We start from the raw sequence: 18,077 nt of genomic DNA, 5'->3' as shown, positions 1-18,077 counted from the left end.
GACCGATTCCAGACCTTGGGGAACCTGAGGAAGCAGTGGACTGAGTCTGGTGTGGAAACATCCAGAGCCACCGTGCACAGGCGTGTGCAGGAAATGGGCTACAGGTGCCGCATTCCCCAGGTAAAGCCACTTTTGAACCATAAACAGCGGCAGAAGCGCCTGACCTGGGCTACAGAGAAGCAGCACTGGACTGTTGCTAAGTGGTCCCAAGTACTTTTTTCTGATGAAAGCAAATTTTGCATGTCATTCGGAAATCAAGGTGCCAGAGTCTGGAGGAAGACTGGGGAGAAGGAAATGCCAAAATGCCTGAAGTCCAGTGTCAAGTACCCACAGTCAGTGATGGTGTGGGGTGCCATGTCAGCTGCTGGTGTTGGTCCACTGTGTTTCATCAAGGGCAGGGTCAATGCAGCTAGCTATCAGGAGATTTTGGAGCACTTCATGCTTCCATCGGCTGAAATGCTTTATGGAGATGAAGATTTCATTTTTCAGCACGACCTGGCACCTGCTCACAGTGCCAAAACCACTGGTAAATGGTTTACTGACCATGGTATTACTGTGCTCAATTGGCCTGCCAACTCTCCTGACCTGAACCCCATAGAGAATCTGTGGGATATTGTGAAGAGAAAGTTGAGAGACGCAAGACCCAACACTCTGGATGAGCTTAAGGCCGCTATTGAAGCATCCTGGGCCTCCATAACATCTCAGCAGTGTCACAGGCTGATTGCCTCCATGCCACGCCGCATTGAAGCAGTCATTTCTGCCAAAGGATTCCCGACCAAGTATTGAGTGCATAACTGAACATTATTATTTGATGGTTTTTTTGTTTGTTATTAAAAAACACTTTTATTTGATTGGACGGGTGAAATATGCTAATTTATTGAGACAGGTTTTTTGGGTTATCAGGAGTTATATGCCAAAATCATCAGTATTAAAACAATAAAAGACCTGACAAATTTCAGTTGGTGGATAATGAATCTATAATATATGAAAGTTTAATTGCAATCATTACATTATGGTAAATAATGAAATTTAACACTATATGCTAATTTTTTGAGAAGGACCTGTATAGTACGTGGGCTGTGTTATATACTGCGTGGCCACTGTTATATATTGCGTGGCCTGTATTAAAGCATCGGGTATTCTACAATATGTATGTATGTATATAGCAGCCACATAGTATATACCACAGGCCACGTAGTATTTGCCTGCTATATACTACATGGCTCCTATATACTACGTGGCCTGTGCTATATATTATGTGGCTGCTATATACATACATACATACATATTCTAGAATACCCGATGCGTTAGAATCGGGCCACCATCTAGTTGTACATAATTGTTTTAAAACCAAGTAGGCATCACTTGCCTTTAGATATAAACTTATCTAACATTCCTGCAAAAATAAAAAATAATTTTTTTGCTAATCACTTAAAAGCTAACAAAGAACATGAATTACCTAGGAAAGAATTTAAGTAATTATCATCAGTAGCAAAGAGTTTGACATGAATGCACTAGACTCTACATTTTAACAAGTAATTACAATGTTTTTTGAAATACCTATATTTGACATTGAATTTACTTAGTGAGCTTATTCGAAAACCAGCCTGCGTACTGTGGGGTCACAGACAGGCCAGGGCAGTACACACTTGAGCATTTTTCTCAGAGATATAAAAAGCAGGGTTAGTTGATTAATTACCTGCTACAGAAATTCCTGATCGGTGGCTCTGCCAGTAACTCTCTATGAATGGGCAGTCTGCTCCTCCACTGAAGCTTGTAGTAGTAAAATACCGGTATATGAAATCTTCAGACTTGCCAAAACAAAGGTTACTAGGTGAAAAACTGATTGGCATCCTGCCGTCTCACAAGACTTAAGCAAGTTAATGCTTTATGATCAACAAAATAAAGTAAAGCAAACAATCAGCATTTCTCTTCCGTATTAAATAAATGCCCCCATTCCTCAAAGCTTTTACATCAGAATTCTAAAAAGCTTTGAAAAATATCCAAATACTTTTGTGTGACTTTTATAACTTCCAGTATTTTCGGGCAAGTTTCACACAGTTCTGAAAAAATGGGCGCAACGGTGGGGAGGGGGGCTTCTGATACTTTAATAAGAGTTGTGGGCCTCTCAATAATCAGGTGAGTCTGACTCCAACACGCTCCGTCATCGAAACCAGTGTGAAAAAACACTAGTTTTAATGAATCAGGGCCAAAGATATACACTCCCCGGCCACTTTATTAGGTACACCTGTCCAACTTCTTGTTAACACTTAATTTCTAATCAGCCAATCACATGGCGGCAACTCAGTGCATTTAGGCATGTAGACATGGTCAAGACAATCTCCTGCAGTTCAAACTGAGCATCAGTATGGGGAAGAAAGGTGATTTGAGTGCCTTTGAACGTGGCATGGTTGTTGGTGCCAGAAGGGCTGGTCTGAGTATTTCAGAAACTGCTGATCTACTGGGATTTTCACGCACAACCATCTCTAGGGTTTACAGAGAATGGACCGAAAAAGAAAAAAAATCCAGTGAGCGGCAGTTCTGTGGGCGGAAACGCCTTGTTGATGCCAGAGGTCAGAGGAGAAGGGGCAGACTGGTTCGAGCTGATAGAAAGGCAACAGTGACTCAAATCGCCACCCGTTACAACCAAGGTAGGCCTAAGAGCATCTCTGAACGCACAGTGCGTCGAACTTTGAGGCAGATGGGCTACAGCAGCAGAAGACCACACCGGGTACCACTCCTTTCAGCTAAGAACAGGAAACTGAGGCTACAATTTGTACAAGCTCATCGAAATTGGACAGTAGAAGATTGGAAAAACGTTGCTTGGTCTGATGAGTCTCGATTTCTGCTGCGACATTCGGATGGTAGGGTCAGAATTTGGCGTAAACAACATGAAAGCATGGATCCATCCTGCCTTGTATGGAGCATCTTTGGGATGTGCAGCCGACAAATCTGCGGCAACTGTGTGATGCCATCATGTCAATATGGACCAAAATCTCTGAGGAATGCTTCCAGCACCTTGTTGAATCTATGCCACGAAGAATTGAGGCAGTTCTGAAGGCAAAAGGGGGTCCAACCCGTTACTAGCATGGTGTACCTAATAAAGTGGCCGGTGAGTGTACACTGTGGACACAATTATCAGGCAATTTGTATTTTTTATGATTAATTTACTATTGAACAACTACAGTTCAGGAAGTCAATTCAAAACCTGAATATTTAAAGTGAGGTTTTGTTCTAGGAGAATATCTATGTGTGATTCATTATTGAGAAATTATTAGCGTGCAGCATTATTATGCAGCTAAATGAAAAATGCAAATGTTCCCTTCTCAATTGTTTATTTTCATCTGCTAAAGTAAAAATAACCAAAAAGCTCAAAAATGTACAAAAATACATTCAAAAATAAATAAAATCAGTGACCAATATGGCCACCCTTCTTTTCAATAACAGCCATAATCCTTCCCCAAGTCTGTCAGGTTCTTAATTTGTTAAATGGAACCTGTCAGCAGGATTGTGCACAGTAACCTACAGACAGTGTCAGGTCAGCGCCGTTATACTGATTACAATGATACCTGGTGATGAAATCGTTCTTGTGGTTGTTTAATCTTTATTTTCAGTTTTGAGTTAATGATACTCCCGTGCTCCAGGGCGGCCTGTGGGGGTCTTCATGTGCTGCTCTGCTTAGGTATTCATGATGCAGACTGCTGACAGGTCACTGATCCCTCAGTAACCTGCCCCGTTTTACATAATGAATAATATATTATAATATTTATTATTATAGCGCCATTTATTCCATGGCACTTTACATGTGAGGAGGGGTACAATGGGTATAATGCAGAAGTGGTATATATATATCCCCTTCTGTAAGCAGGCGGCGCCTGCGCTGCAGCATGATCGCATCTATAATGTGTATTTTATTCTTTTCTCTGATGGTATCCAGAAATTCATTAAAAAATAAATAAATTGCGCAGTAGTATCTATAGGCGATCCAATAGCTGCTGCTGCGTAGGCAGCGCCATCTTGCTAGAGAAATAAAAATTGCCTCTTCCAAGATGGCGCCGCCAGTGCCTGCACAGTAGTATTTATCGGGTCACTGATAAATGCTACTGCGCAGGCGCGGTGTTGCCATCTTGGAAGAGGCTTTTTTTTTCTCTAGCAAGATGGCGCCCCCGGCACCTGCACAGTAGCTGATATCCCTGATAGCTGCTACTGCACAGGTGCGGCCGGCGCCTTTTTCAAACTGATTTTTTTTTTCTTTTTTTAATGAATTTATGGATACCATCAAAGAAAATAATTAAAAACACAAATAGATGCCATTATGCTGCAGCGCAGGCGCCCCTGCTTACAGAAGGGGATTTTTTTCAATATATAATATTCATTACGTAAAATAGGAGGCAGGTCACTAAGGGATCAGTGACCTATCAGAAGCCATACACATGAATACCTAAGCAGAGCACCACATGAAGGCCCCCCACAGGTCGCCCTGGAGCACGAGCATATCATTAACTCAAAACTGAAAATAAACATTAAACATTCACAAGACTATTTCATCACCAGATATCGTTTTATTCAGTATAACGGCGCCAACCTGTCACTGTGTGTAGGTTACTGAGCACAATCCTGCTGACAGGTTCCCTTTAATTATCAACTTTTTGGGCAGCACCAACCACAACCTCCCAGACACTGATCAGAGAGGTATAATTTTCTTTCTCACAAAAACCTCCTGACTAAGGGTACTGTCACACAGTGGCACTTTTGTCGCTACGACGGTACGATTCGTGACGTTCCAGCGATATCCATACGATATCGCTGTGTCTGACACGCAGCAGCGATCAGGGATCCTGCTGAGAATCGTACGTCGTAGCAGATCGTATGGAACTTTCTTTCGTCGCTGGATCTCCCGCTGTCATCGCTGGATCGTTGTGTGTGACACCGATCCAACGATGCGTTCGCTTGTAACCAGGGTAAACATCGGGTTACTAAGCGCAGGGCCGCGCTTAGTAACCCGATGTTTACCGTGGTTACCAGCGTAAAAGTAAAAAAAACCAAACAGTACATACTTACATTCCGGTGTCTGTCCCCCGGCGTTCTGCTTCTCTGCACTGTGAGCGCCGGCCGGAAAGCGAGCACAGCGGTGACGTCACCGCTGTGCTTTCCGGCTGGCGCAGACACAGTGGAGAAAAGCAGAACGCCAGGGGACAGACACCGGAATGTAAGTATGTACTGTTTGTTTTTTTTTACATTTACGATGGTAACCACGGTAAACATCGGGTTACTAAACGCGGCCCTGCGCTTAGTAACCCGATGTTTACCCTGGTTACCCGGGGCCTTCGGCATCGTTGGTCGCTGGAGAGCTGTCTGTGTGACAGCTCCCCAGCGACCACACAACCACTTACCAACGATCACGGCCAGGTCGTATCGCTGGTCGTGATCGTTGGTAAATCGTTTAGTGTGACAGTACCCTAAGAAGAGCACACAAGTTCTCAATAAAGTTTAACTCAGGTGAAGATGGGAAAACGTCATTATTCTTTCATCTTTAAGGCCATTACTGGCAGCCAAGCAGTGGAGACTTGGAGCATTGTCCTGCATAAAAAACAAGGTTTTCTTGAAAGATTCAGACTTTTTCCTGTACCACTGCTCAAAGAAAATGTCTGTTGAAAACTGTCAGTAGGTTTGGGAGATTTTTTTAGTTTATCTTCAACTCAAAAAGGTCCAACTAGCTTATCTTTAATAATATCAGCCCATAGGTGTACCCACCTCCACCTTGCTGGCGTCTCAGTCAAACTGAAGGTATGTGTGTGAAAACTATATTGTCGGAATAACTGGGGCAAGGGGCTCCTTCACTGTCCCTAATGCTAGGGGCACCCTAGCCATCTGTAATGCTTGCTGCAGTACAGTAGCACACAACCTCCACCAGAGGGTGCGGGTGAAGGAAAATAGGACCACTCACAAAGAAACAACAGAGCAGCAGGCAGGAGCCACTAGGTGGCAGAAGAGTAGTCAGAAAAGCCGGGTCAGCAACAGAGAGGGAACGAAGTACCAGAGGTCACAGCAATACACGTGGTCAGAAACAAGCCAAAGTAGTCAGAGCCAGTCGGGAGCAGGAAAGCCAAAGACGGAAGACAATCAAACAGGTCAGGGGACAAGCAGAGTCAAATACCAAGAGGTCACAACACAGAGAGCGAGTACTACGACAAGCGAAGTCACAGGCGAAAGCAGGAACCGGACCTAGATAAACGGGCAGATGACAAATCAGGATATAACGGGGTCAGCTGCTCAAGCCAGAGACTAGAACTAAAACTGACACAGCTTGCACGTAACAGCAGACTTAAATAGCCAGACAGATACCAAAACGAGGCCGGGAAGATTAACCTCCGCATGACCATCGTGGAGGAGAGAATAATCAGAAACAAACCCGGACTGGATCATGACACTATCACTGCTCTCCGGACAACAGAGAGGTACACCGGGGAGAAAAAAAGAGGGAAACCAAATAGCTGAGGATTAGCATTCGCACACTGCCGAAACACCAGTCACAGATCAACACTCCAAATGCCTCTACCAACAACAGACACCTCCACTCCACACCAGGCAGTACAAGACTAACACTGGCAATCCAGATTGTCAGAGGCAAACATATATATAGCAGAGAGGGTGGCCAATTCTGCACAGCTGAGATATTCTAAGCAGGAAGGCTTCTGAGACACTAAGCTGAACAGTTTAACCCCTGCACTAACAGAAATCTGCACTGTTTAATATAAAGAAGTGCTTCTAATCAGTGCAGTAGTACGTGAAGTCAGACACTGGGTCTTCTGGCTCCTCTGTTGCGGTGACACTGTGCCTGTTACTGATTTAGCCATACGTCTGTCCATCTGGGCCATCAAGAGCGACTCATTATAACCAAAAAATACAGCTGCACTCTGAAAGGCTATAATATGCTAACATTGAATATATGCATGGTTATAATGAATAGTCTTGGTGGCTTGCACCTGTTCACACTTGCCTAATTCTGTTTGGAGGTGCCATAAAACCTTTGCCAAATCTGTCTTCAGATATTTCTTGCCCAGTCTTGACGTGTGACCTTCTGTATCTTCCTCAGTGGTGGTCAGGTTTCAGCCTTCCTTACTTTGGCCATGTGTCTGAGAACTGAACGCCTTGTACTTCTGGGCTCTCCAGGGAGGATGCAGGTCGGGAATATGACAGCACTGGAGGATAATGGGCTCCTGCTCGCTTCACGTTTCATTCGCCTCAAATCTTTCTCATTTAATGCACGGCTTTTTTTCTCAATGCATCTTTTGTGACCCTGTTGACTATTTGCAACAAAACTTTTTAGGATTCTTTGATCACGCCACAATATCAAGAGTGTTGCATCCCTCTGTAAGATTTGTAACAGACTTGTCTCCTTTTTTGGGGGCCGTTTACCAGAGGAAAACAAACTGACAAAGGCTATGTTTACACTGTCAGGAAACTGTCAAGATTTGCTGCGGATTGGACGCTGCGTACAGCCACAGCGCCCAGATGTTACAGCATAGTGGAGGGGATTTTATGAAACCTCGTCTCCATGTGCGCACAGTCGCATCCGGCGGCCCTGCGTAACCGGACATGCGGAACGTCTTTATAGGCATGTCTATTTATCTTGCGGAGACGCTCCGTCTCCCAAAGATAAGTAACCCAGTCTATGTATACGATGCAGTGATTCCGCAGGTGTTCAATGAACACATGCGGAATCACCGCGCGTACAACAGGGGGGCAGGGCTTTGGGTGGAGCGGGGTATCCGATGCGTCCAAAGCGCAGGGAATCCTTAACATGGAGACATAGCCTAATAGTTCTGTTAACATTGATAAAGGGTAAAGATATCCTTAGGCCTCACTCTCCCTCATTACACAAATACACATCACTTGACTTGCTTCATCCAATAAGTATTGAGCTTTACACAGCGCGGAGTTGGAAAATCTGACAATGTGGTCAAAATACTCATTTACCTAATAATTGTCCATACAGTGTGGACGCAATCATCAAAGAAAATGGGGGATTCTGAATGAAGGCTTGGTGAGCATGAGTGACTGTTGCTCCACTAAAGGTCTAGTTGATGAAACGGTGGTTGCACACTCTCAATAATGCTTAATTTACACAAGAAACTTTGGCTTTTCTGCCCCATTCTAGTAATCTATGGGGGTCCCATAGGTCAGACCCCCAGTGATAATACATTACCCATCTTCTTGATCCTAGAAATATGTTGTTTATGGAACAACCCGTTTAAGCATTTACTTAAAAAAAAAATACACATCAGGATAGTTGGCAAGCCATCTTGCAGCCGGCAGGTCAGTAATAACCTCACACATTAATCCTTTACAAAGCAATTGGACCCAGATATTAAACCACCACTCCAGGGTGTTTTTTGTTCTTTGCTTTTTTCAGAGCTTGAGTGGTGCTTCCATCTAAGGTCTCTGACCATAGTCTTATACTTACCCGCAGGGATATTCACCTGTTATTGGCGCCGCGCTTGGTCTTGTGGAGCCATCTTGTGACCGCAACTTCTGAAAGGCCAGAATTCAGAGGTAACGATCACAAGCTCTCAATGCAAGTCTGTGAGATACAAAACGAGGCTCTCATAGACTTGCATGAAAAAGTGTTTGCCCAGCAAACACTGGAGCGATCCAGCAGGTCACAAACTGGTAGAGACAGACAGGGAGCGGGAGCAATAGAAGGGGAAGACGATGGTAGGTAAGTGTAAGAAATAGGCGCAGGGACCCTTGATTGGAAGCCCCACTCCAGTGGTAAAATAACAGCTGGAGTGGTGCTTTAAAAAATAAAGATAATTATCTATAAAACCAGTAAGCACAGATTACAATAAAATTTCCATTAACGCATGGAAAACAATGCAGGTTGACTAAATCTATACATTAAATATACAAAATACACATTACCCTAGAATGTTTTCACACATAGACCAAAAGACCTAAAAAGTCTCAGAATAAAGGTACCGTCACATTAAGCGACGCTGCAGCGATAGCGACAACGATGCCGATCGCTGCAGCGTCGCTGTTTGATCGCTGGAGAGCTGTCACACAGACCGCTCTCCAGCGACCAACGATGCCGAGGTCCCCGGGTAACCAGGGTAAACATCGGGTTACTAAGCGCAGGGCCGCGCTTAGTAACCCGATGTTTACCCTGGTTACCAGCGTAAAAGTAAAAAAAACAAACAGTACATACTCACCTGCGCGCCCCCAGCGTCTGCTTCCTGACACTGACTGAGCTCCGGCCCTAACAGCACAGCGGTGACGTCACCGCTGTGCTTTCACTTTCACTTTAGGGCCGGATCTCAGTCAGAGCAGGAAGCAGACGCTGGGGGCGCGCAGGTGAGCATGTACTGTTTGTTTTTTTTACTTTTACGCTGGTAACCAGGGTAAACATCGGGTTACTAAGCGCGGCCCTGCGCTTAGTAACCCGATGTTTACCCTGGTTACCAGTGTAAAACATCGCTGGTATCGTTGCTTTTGGTGTCAAACACAACGATACATGGCGATCGGACGACCAAATAAAGTTCTGGACTTTATTCAGCGACCAGCGACATCACAGCAGGATCCTGATCGCTGCTGCGTGTCAAACTAAACGATATCGCTAGCGAGGACGCTGCAACGTCACGGATCGCTAGCGATATCGTTTAGTGTGACGGTACCTTAACACAGAACTTTAAACTAACAGATGAAGCAACCATTCTTAGGAGGGTCATCAGGAAGTGTAGATACTTGTAAAATCCGAATACTAAGCTCGGTCCCCCTTAAAGAGGAGAATTTCAGTATGGCTACTTGCACAGAAAATCAGACGCTAAGAAAGAGTTCAGCATTACGTCCAGATTTATATCAAAATGATCAGTACTGGCTCTGGGTGGTCCCTCTGCAGTATCAGATCCACTAATGAATTATGCTGTAACCTCTAAGATCCTAGCACTGGGTTTCTTAATTATCCAAGCCAGATGCCTCCTTCATATGGGCAATACATAGGCGCACCATCACACCCTCAAAACTGTTTGGGACTTGTGTAATTTTCACATGCTTAGATCTATTACTGTCAATATTCTGTAATAAATACAATTATCCCTGGAAAGCAACGAGAAATTTAGCTAGAACTAAACTAGAAATTGCCTAGACACTGTAGACTCCAAAACAAAAAGTTTGAGTTCACATTTTTTACTTACAAAATATAATCTAAAACATCTGCATGAATCAAAAGTAAATAAGCCTACTAATAAATTCCTACTTTCTCCATTTATGAGCCAATTCTCTTCAAGATGGAGTTTTAGCAGTTTTTTAAGAATAATTAAGGGTCAGTGCAGGAGAAGGAGAAGAGATGATTATCATCTCTTTGAGAGATCAGATTAGGTCTATGAAGAGGTGGAGGGAGCTGGAGAGTGAAAGAGCTTCCGAGGGTGTGCGAGCGGGAAATAGGTAGGGAGCAGGGTCTCCTCTTCTGTGTGTTGTGTGTGTATGAAAGACATTATAGTAGTCTCCGAGCCAACAATGAGCAAACAGAATACAGTGGAAAGCAGGAAAAGAAAATTTGGATTGTAGATCGGAGACCACTGTTAAGCAGTAAAGAAGACATATCTACAAACTAATGCAACACCATCAATGAGAATTCAGTGGTCAGACTGGTAGAGCTACAAGTTATGTTCTTCGTATGCAGGTTGTAACATGTTCATGCAACCTCAAAATTTTCAGGAGCCAATGTGTCAAATGTGCTCTTAGACCCTAATGCATTTTGTATAGAGCAGGATGAAAAAAGGCCGAGTTACGCTAATTGGATAGAGGACTCTGTCTTGCCAGCTTCCCCCAGGCTGTATACTGTACAGTGGAAGACTGATTTTACTAATAGAAGTCAGGTCAGAATTCAGTTAAAACCCACAACGGTCATCTGTTATATCAGGGGGAACCTTTAAAAATGTGACAATGTAATATATATTAAGTCTATGGCTTGTGGTACCAAGTAAGAACCTCCCTCCGTTCATTTGCCCCAGTGGGGTATATGGAAAGGGTTTTCCTGGTCAGTATACAGGTTACTAAAAAGACATCTTCACTAAGTTTGAGGGGATTTCCCATGTCAGCATATTTTCCAATTCATCCCAGAAGTCTTTAAAATTATAAAATTAGCTTGTAGTCGCCCTACCCGGGTGATGCTTCCCTGTGAGTGTGCACAGGTCACAGCAGTGTCATCACGAGTAGCGCTGCAGTTAATCCCTTGGTTCAGTGGGAGACAACACAAATCCCAGAGCCCAGTGATTGGCTGCAGCGCTCTTGATATGACATCACCGAGGTAGCAGTAAAGCAGCGCTGGACAAGGGGGGAGTACTAGCTGATTTTATTATTTTTAAATACTGTTAAGGCTATGTGCCCACGATCAGGAAATAACAGCGTTTTGGATGCCGAGTATTTTTGCTGCGTCCAAAACTCTGCGTTCTAATGGCGCAGGTAGATGAGTCAGTGTTCAATGAACCGTGCAGATTTACCGCATCGAATAAATGGCTATGGGCTTGTAAACCCGCACCGCTGGCGAGTTTACACAGTGGTATATAGAAGCACAGTGGTCATGGGCTTTCTATAAATCCCACTCACTGTGCTTGTAAGTAGAACGCAGCATTTTGGACGCAGCGCCCGTGAGTGGTGTCCAAAACGCTGCTCTTCCTGATCGTGGGCAAATTTTAAAAAAAAGTTTTTCTTGCGTTGTTTTGACCTTTGGCGCATTTGTTTATTTATTTTAAGGGCAGCAAGTCAATTCTTTCAGCAGTTTTCATTATAGTTTTTCCCCAAATAAGATCCAAAAGGCCTAGCATCAGAAGGCGTGCCAAAAAACAGACACCAAGAACATGGCTAATCTTCGCTTAGATTTTCTGACCATTGCCTGCATTTCTCATGCAGAAAAAAACAAAAACGTATTAAAAATCCTATTTGTGTACTCATAAAGTTACAAAAGTCTTTTAAAGGGTTACCCGATTCTTACAAAAGACACAGAAGGAAGATGATGTTTGGCTGCTGTTCTCTGCTTTACCAGTGGTTTCATGCATCCACTTACAATAGCAAACATACAGCCCCCACGACCAGGAACCGTCTGCCTGAGAATAACCTTCTGTAAATAATGCATTGGCAGCTATGGAATAAAGTGCGAGTACATTACTTAGAAGACTTAATTCCATGAAAACGATACAACTTGTAACTAAAGTGAAGGACAATGTTAGCTTAGGTTTTCTTCCACTACCAACTACACAAAACGCGATCTGTGCTCCATGATCTTTATCTAAATATCAGCTTCATGGGTACAAGACACAAGGCAGTGGCTTGTACTTTAAGATATGCAGCAAATAAGGTAATTAAAGAAGCACACCCATGAAAGCGTTTAATCCTCTTAATATATTGCAATCATCATACTATATAGCACTGTGTACTTACAATTGCTCATTTTGCCTTTCTACCCAGCCAATTCTTCTCTTTTCCATTAGGTCTATGATATCATGTGACTAAAAACTGACTAGCTGAATCCTTCTGAGCTCTATGTAGAAACAGGAGGTCAATTTTAACTGTATGAGTCATGTGTCACCGGAAACCTCTGAGGCTGGGGGAGAAGGGAACAGTTGGATCAGGAGTTGAAGAGGGGAATGATAAATGCAGAGAAAAATAGACTTTTTTCTACACAGAGAAGAGAAAAAAGAAGAATTAGCTGGGCAGAAAGGCAAAATCAGCAATTATAAGTACACAGGGCTATAATATATTGCAATCATTATATAGCACCGTGTACTTACAATCAGGGCTGTGGGGTCAAATCTCCGACTCCTCAATCTCCCTGACTCCACAGCAGCGGTCACTACTGAACATGTACATAAAGTGCAGCACAGATTCATCTCAGCTAAAAGCCGAGATCCTTACATCAGGAACAGAACAGACATTTTTCATAACTTTCCCAAATTCTTACAAAAACATTTACAGCACATCCTGCACTGATCTACTGTACCCAATTTATTATACATTTTGGGAGTTGGAGTTGGTCCATTATATACTGACACCACCAAAACGAACACCGACTCCACAGCCCTGCTTACATTGCTCATTTTGCTCTTCTACCCAGCTAATTCTTCAAAAGAAAAATACATAAATACCTTGTAAATTTTCCTGAGCTTCTCCTATTTTGCTGCCCTTTTCCGTTTTTAACTGCATCACGTAATTGCAGAGATATTAATTTTTATTTCTTTTAGAGCGCAGTACGTAAAATCTCTGCTTCGAGTGAAACTGGGTGTTTAAGAGTCTTCCTCAGGGGCGTGTGCTTTCTTGCCTCCCTCCCTGATGCTGCCAATCACCACTCAGCAGCTGATCCAGTAGTCTATCAGTATCAGCCCCTGCTGAGCTGTCATTGGCAGCATCTGGAAGGGAAGGTTAAATGCGCAAGCTCCAGAGAAGACTTGAAGTAACAAACAGTTGCACTATAGAGATTTCACATCATGTGCTCCAAAAGAAACAAAAAGGTGAATATCTCTGCAACGGCGTGATGAAGTACAAAACAGAAATGAGCAATAGAATCAGGGGAGATGAGAACTTTTCTCTAACAGAAAGTCCTCTCTTACAGGAGCAATACCAATGTTAAATGTATGATTTGAAAAGGCAGCATATGTAAATAACCAGTATATTTGTGCAAGTTCAATAGGGAAATACCCATGTGTTTAAGGACGGAATCACACATGCAGTTTTGGTGCAGCTTTTGAGCCAGATGTGAACAGAAGCATCGACACAGGAGCAACCAAAGGATTAGTAAGGCGAGCATTACTCCTTTCATTTTATACAACAGCCAGATTTTCATGACTTTAAAGACCCGGACATTTTTTTATTTTTTTAGGTTTCTCCTCCCCTAGTTCCAAAAACCATAACTTTGTTTTGTTTGTTTTTTTTAGTATATGAAGGCTACGAATTGTCATTTTGAATAACACTATTCATTTTACCATATAACTGAAAAAATTATCTAAGTAGGATGAAATTCAGAAAAAAAAAAATTTTTTTTGTGGTTTTCTTTTTTTGTTTTTTTTACTACAAAAGTTTATTGTGTGATAATAACAACCTGGTAAAGTGATTCTCCATATCAGTATGGTTACAGGGATACCAAATTAAAACATTTTTTATATCCATCTTAATAAAATAAAGTTTAAATCTGGAACTTTTTTACATTTCCGTCTATGGAGCTGGATGAGTTTTCGCATTTTTGTGCACAGAACAGTTTTTGGTTTTTTTTAACCATTTCAGGGTACATATTTTTTTATTTTATTTTTTAGAAAAGTACTTGAACCGAAAAAATTTTTTTTTCTTGTTTTCAGTAATTAACGTACAGTTTCATTAGTTTAATATTTTCATGTATTAGACACGACCACAACAAATATAAATAAAATAAATATTTACTTTTCAATGGGAAAATGGTAGGCGAGTTAAACTTTTATATATTTATTTATTCAATAAATTCTATGTCACACCTCAAGACATGCAGCAATGGCGACTCGAACACAGTAGTCAAGCACGCCGAAGATACTCTTAGGCTACTTTCACACTAGCGTTAACTGCATTACGTTTCAAAACGTCTTTTTTCAGAAAAAACGCATCCAGCAAAACTTTTTGCTGGATGCGTTTTTTTCCCATAGACTTGTATTGGCGACGTATGGCGACGGATTGGCATACGTCGTGTACGTTTTACGACGGATGCGTCGAAATTTGGCGACACGTCGTCTCAAAAAAACGTAGATTGTAACGTTTTTTGTCTCCGCCTAAAAAACGTGTCGCGACGCATCCTGCGGCATACGTCGTTGGCTGCAATGGAAGCCTATGAGCGACGGATGCGTCGGGACACGTCGTACGACGCAATGCAGCGCTGCAATACGTTTTTTTTACACTGAGCATGCTCAGAAGAAGTATTTTGTTGCCAATTGGTCAGACACCCCCAAATCTATATAAACCTGGCCTGGGCCTTGAACCCCACATATGCCAGCAAGACACAGAGAAGCAAAGAAGCCTGCCAGCAAGAGCCAGCCTGCCACAAGACCCCAGCCAAGCACAAGACCCCAGCCAGCCTGTCACAAGACTGCAGCCAGCCTGCCACAAGACTCCAGCCATCCTGCCACAAGACTCCAGCCATCCTGCCACAAGACTCCAGCCACCATAGCCAGTGTGAGTATTGCAATTTTAGTGTGCATCTGTGTGCCTGTGCATTTCTGTGTGTATGAGGTACTACTGACTACAGCAAGAGCTTAAAACCTGAAGAGAACCTGAGGCCTGCCATCGTCCTGCACCAGCCAGTGCCATGCTAGAGTCCAGATCCACCATGATGCCAGCCACTGTGAAGACCTGCTGCTTCAGCCAAAGGATTGTCAGCCTTTTGTATGTGTGTGTGTGTATGCGTCTTCTGATTGGTTTCACCTTTCTGCCTTTGTTGTACATATGTGTATTTGCATAAAGCTATGTGCGTGCATGTGTATGTGTGCATTTTTGGACGGCTGTGTGCTTTTGTACCATGTGCCTGCACCATATTATGCCTTTGCCAATTTTATGCCTGTTCATGTGGGAGGGTATGTGTCCATGTGCAGGATTGCATCAGGATGTGGTCAGGATTTTCCATCAGTATTTGTACGCCAAAACCAGGAGTGGGTGATAAAAGCAAAAGTGTGCCTGTTTTCGTATTATACTTTACCTAATTTTTACACTCCTGGTTTTGGCTTACAAATACTGATGGGAAATCCTGCCCAAATTCTGATGCGATCCTGAATGTGGACACATACCATGCATGTTTTTTGGGTACGTCTTGTTGATGGCATGTGCATTTGTCCATGCTGTATAATTGGTTATTTGCCTTTTTCTGATGTATTGACTGTATAGTGGTCTGTGCAGCATGTGGTTTAAATTTTTTTTTTTTTTTTTTTTTTTTTTTTTAAATCTGATGTGTTTTTTAAAAAAGTCTAGCGGTGTGCAGCTTGTGGTTTGAATGTGTGAGTGTGGGGTTTTTCTATTTAATAAAAGTGTTGAATTTTTTTTTATTACAGTTATAACCATTTGCAGTTGAAGTACTTGTATTTAAAATAAAGAGCATGTCAGCTCCTTGTGATTTTTAAAAAAAAAAGTGCAAAAAAAAAATTATAATAAAATGTTTATTAAAAAAATGTCCGTAGTATTATTTCATAAAGGTAAATTTAAAACTGGTGTATGTACCAATGGTTACACATGCAATACAGGGTTGGTTGAGGGCTCATTTTTTTTAATAAAGGTTAACCTGTAAAGTATTTTTTTTTTTTTTGGGGGGGGGGAGAGGTTATTTATTTTAAATAAAATGTGTCAAATATATTTTTTCATGGTGTTAACATTAAAAAATTTTGTTTTTTGGGACATGGAAATGAATGGTATAACGTGCAACTTTTTGGGGGGGGTTTTGGTGTTCACCTGTATGAACATTTCTGACATCATTTTAGTAGGGTGTTTATCATTGAACATTACCTAGTTCAGGGGGTGGTCTAACTATAGATCCATTATACATATAACAGATAAACCAGGACCGCAGCCGCTGCCCACCAGGACACAGCCGCTGCCCACCAGGACCACAGCTAAAGAGCTAGAAGTAAGTTTTGAAGACCCCAATCTGCTACTTCAATGTGTCGAGCAGATTGCAAGTGTGTCTTTAACTTACAGAACCACCAGGACACAGCCGCTGCCCACCAGGACACAGCCGCTGCCCACCAGGACACAGCCACTGCCCACCAGGACACAGCCGCTGCCCACCAGGACCACAGCTAAAGAGCTAGAAGTAAGTTTTGAAGACCCCAATCTGCTACTTCAATGTGTCGAGCAGATTGCAAGTGTGTCTTTAACTTACAGAACCACCAGGACACAGCCGCTGCCCACCAGGACACAGCCGCTGCCCACCAGGACACAGCCACTGCCCACCAGGACACAGCCGCTGCCCACCAGGACCACAGCTAAAGAGCTAGAAGTAAGTTTTGAAGACCCCAATCTGCTACTTCAATGTGTCGAGCAGATTGCAAGTGTGTCTTTAACTTACAGAACCACCAGGACACAGCCGCTGCCCACCAGGACACAGCCGCTGCCCACCAGGACACAGCCACTGCCCACCAGGACACAGCCGCTGCCCACCAGGACCACAGCTAAAGAGCTAGAAGTAAGTTTTGAAGACCCCAATCTGCTACTTCAATGTGTCGAGCAGATTGCAAGTGTGTCTTTAACTTACAGAACCACCAGGACACAGCCGCTGCCCACCAGGACACAGCCGCTGCCCACCAGGACACAGCCACTGCCCACCAGGACACAGCCGCTGCCCACCAGGACCACAGCTAAAGAGCTAGAAGTAAGTTTTGAAGACCCCAATCTGCTACTTCAATGTGTCGAGCAGATTGCAAGTGTGTCTTTAACTTACAGAACCACCAGGACACAGCCGCTGCCCACCAGGACACAGCCGCTGCCCACCAGGACACAGCCACTGCCCACCAGGACACAGCCGCTGCCCACCAGGACCACAGCTAAAGAGCTAGAAGTAAGTTTTGAAGACCCCAATCTGCTACTTCAATGTGTCGAGCAGATTGCAAGTGTGTCTTTAACTTACAGAACCACCAGGACACAGCCGCTGCCCACCAGGACACAGCCGCTGCCCACCAGGACACAGCCACTGCCCACCAGGACACAGCCGCTGCCCACCAGGACCACAGCTAAAGAGCTAGAAGTAAGTTTTGAAGACCCCAATCTGCTACTTCAATGTGTCGAGCAGATTGCAAGTGTGTCTTTAACTTACAGAACCACCAGGACACAGCCGCTGCCCACCAGGACACAGCCGCTGCCCACCAGGACACAGCCACTGCCCACCAGGACACAGCCGCTGCCCACCAGGACCACAGCTAAAGAGCTAGAAGTAAGTTTTGAAGACCCCAATCTGCTACTTCAATGTGTCGAGCAGATTGCAAGTGTGTCTTTAACTTACAGAACCACCAGGACACAGCCGCTGCCCACCAGGACACAGCCGCTGCCCACCAGGACACAGCCACTGCCCACCAGGACAC

At 43.5% G+C, this 18,077-nt stretch overlaps 1 protein-coding gene across 4 annotated transcripts in view; it reads right to left on the bottom strand.

Moving 5' to 3' along the window:
• DGKH (diacylglycerol kinase eta) overlaps positions 1-18,077 on the bottom strand; it is a 374,981-nt gene that overhangs the window by 287,056 nt on the left and 69,848 nt on the right. The gene's annotated exons all lie outside the window — the stretch shown is intronic.

The sequence above is a fragment of the Ranitomeya variabilis genome, chromosome 3, assembly GCF_051348905.1.
Source record: "Ranitomeya variabilis isolate aRanVar5 chromosome 3, aRanVar5.hap1, whole genome shotgun sequence".
Classification (NCBI taxonomy): domain Eukaryota; kingdom Metazoa; phylum Chordata; class Amphibia; order Anura; family Dendrobatidae; genus Ranitomeya; species Ranitomeya variabilis.
This window is presented reverse-complemented; position numbering and strand designations above follow the sequence as displayed.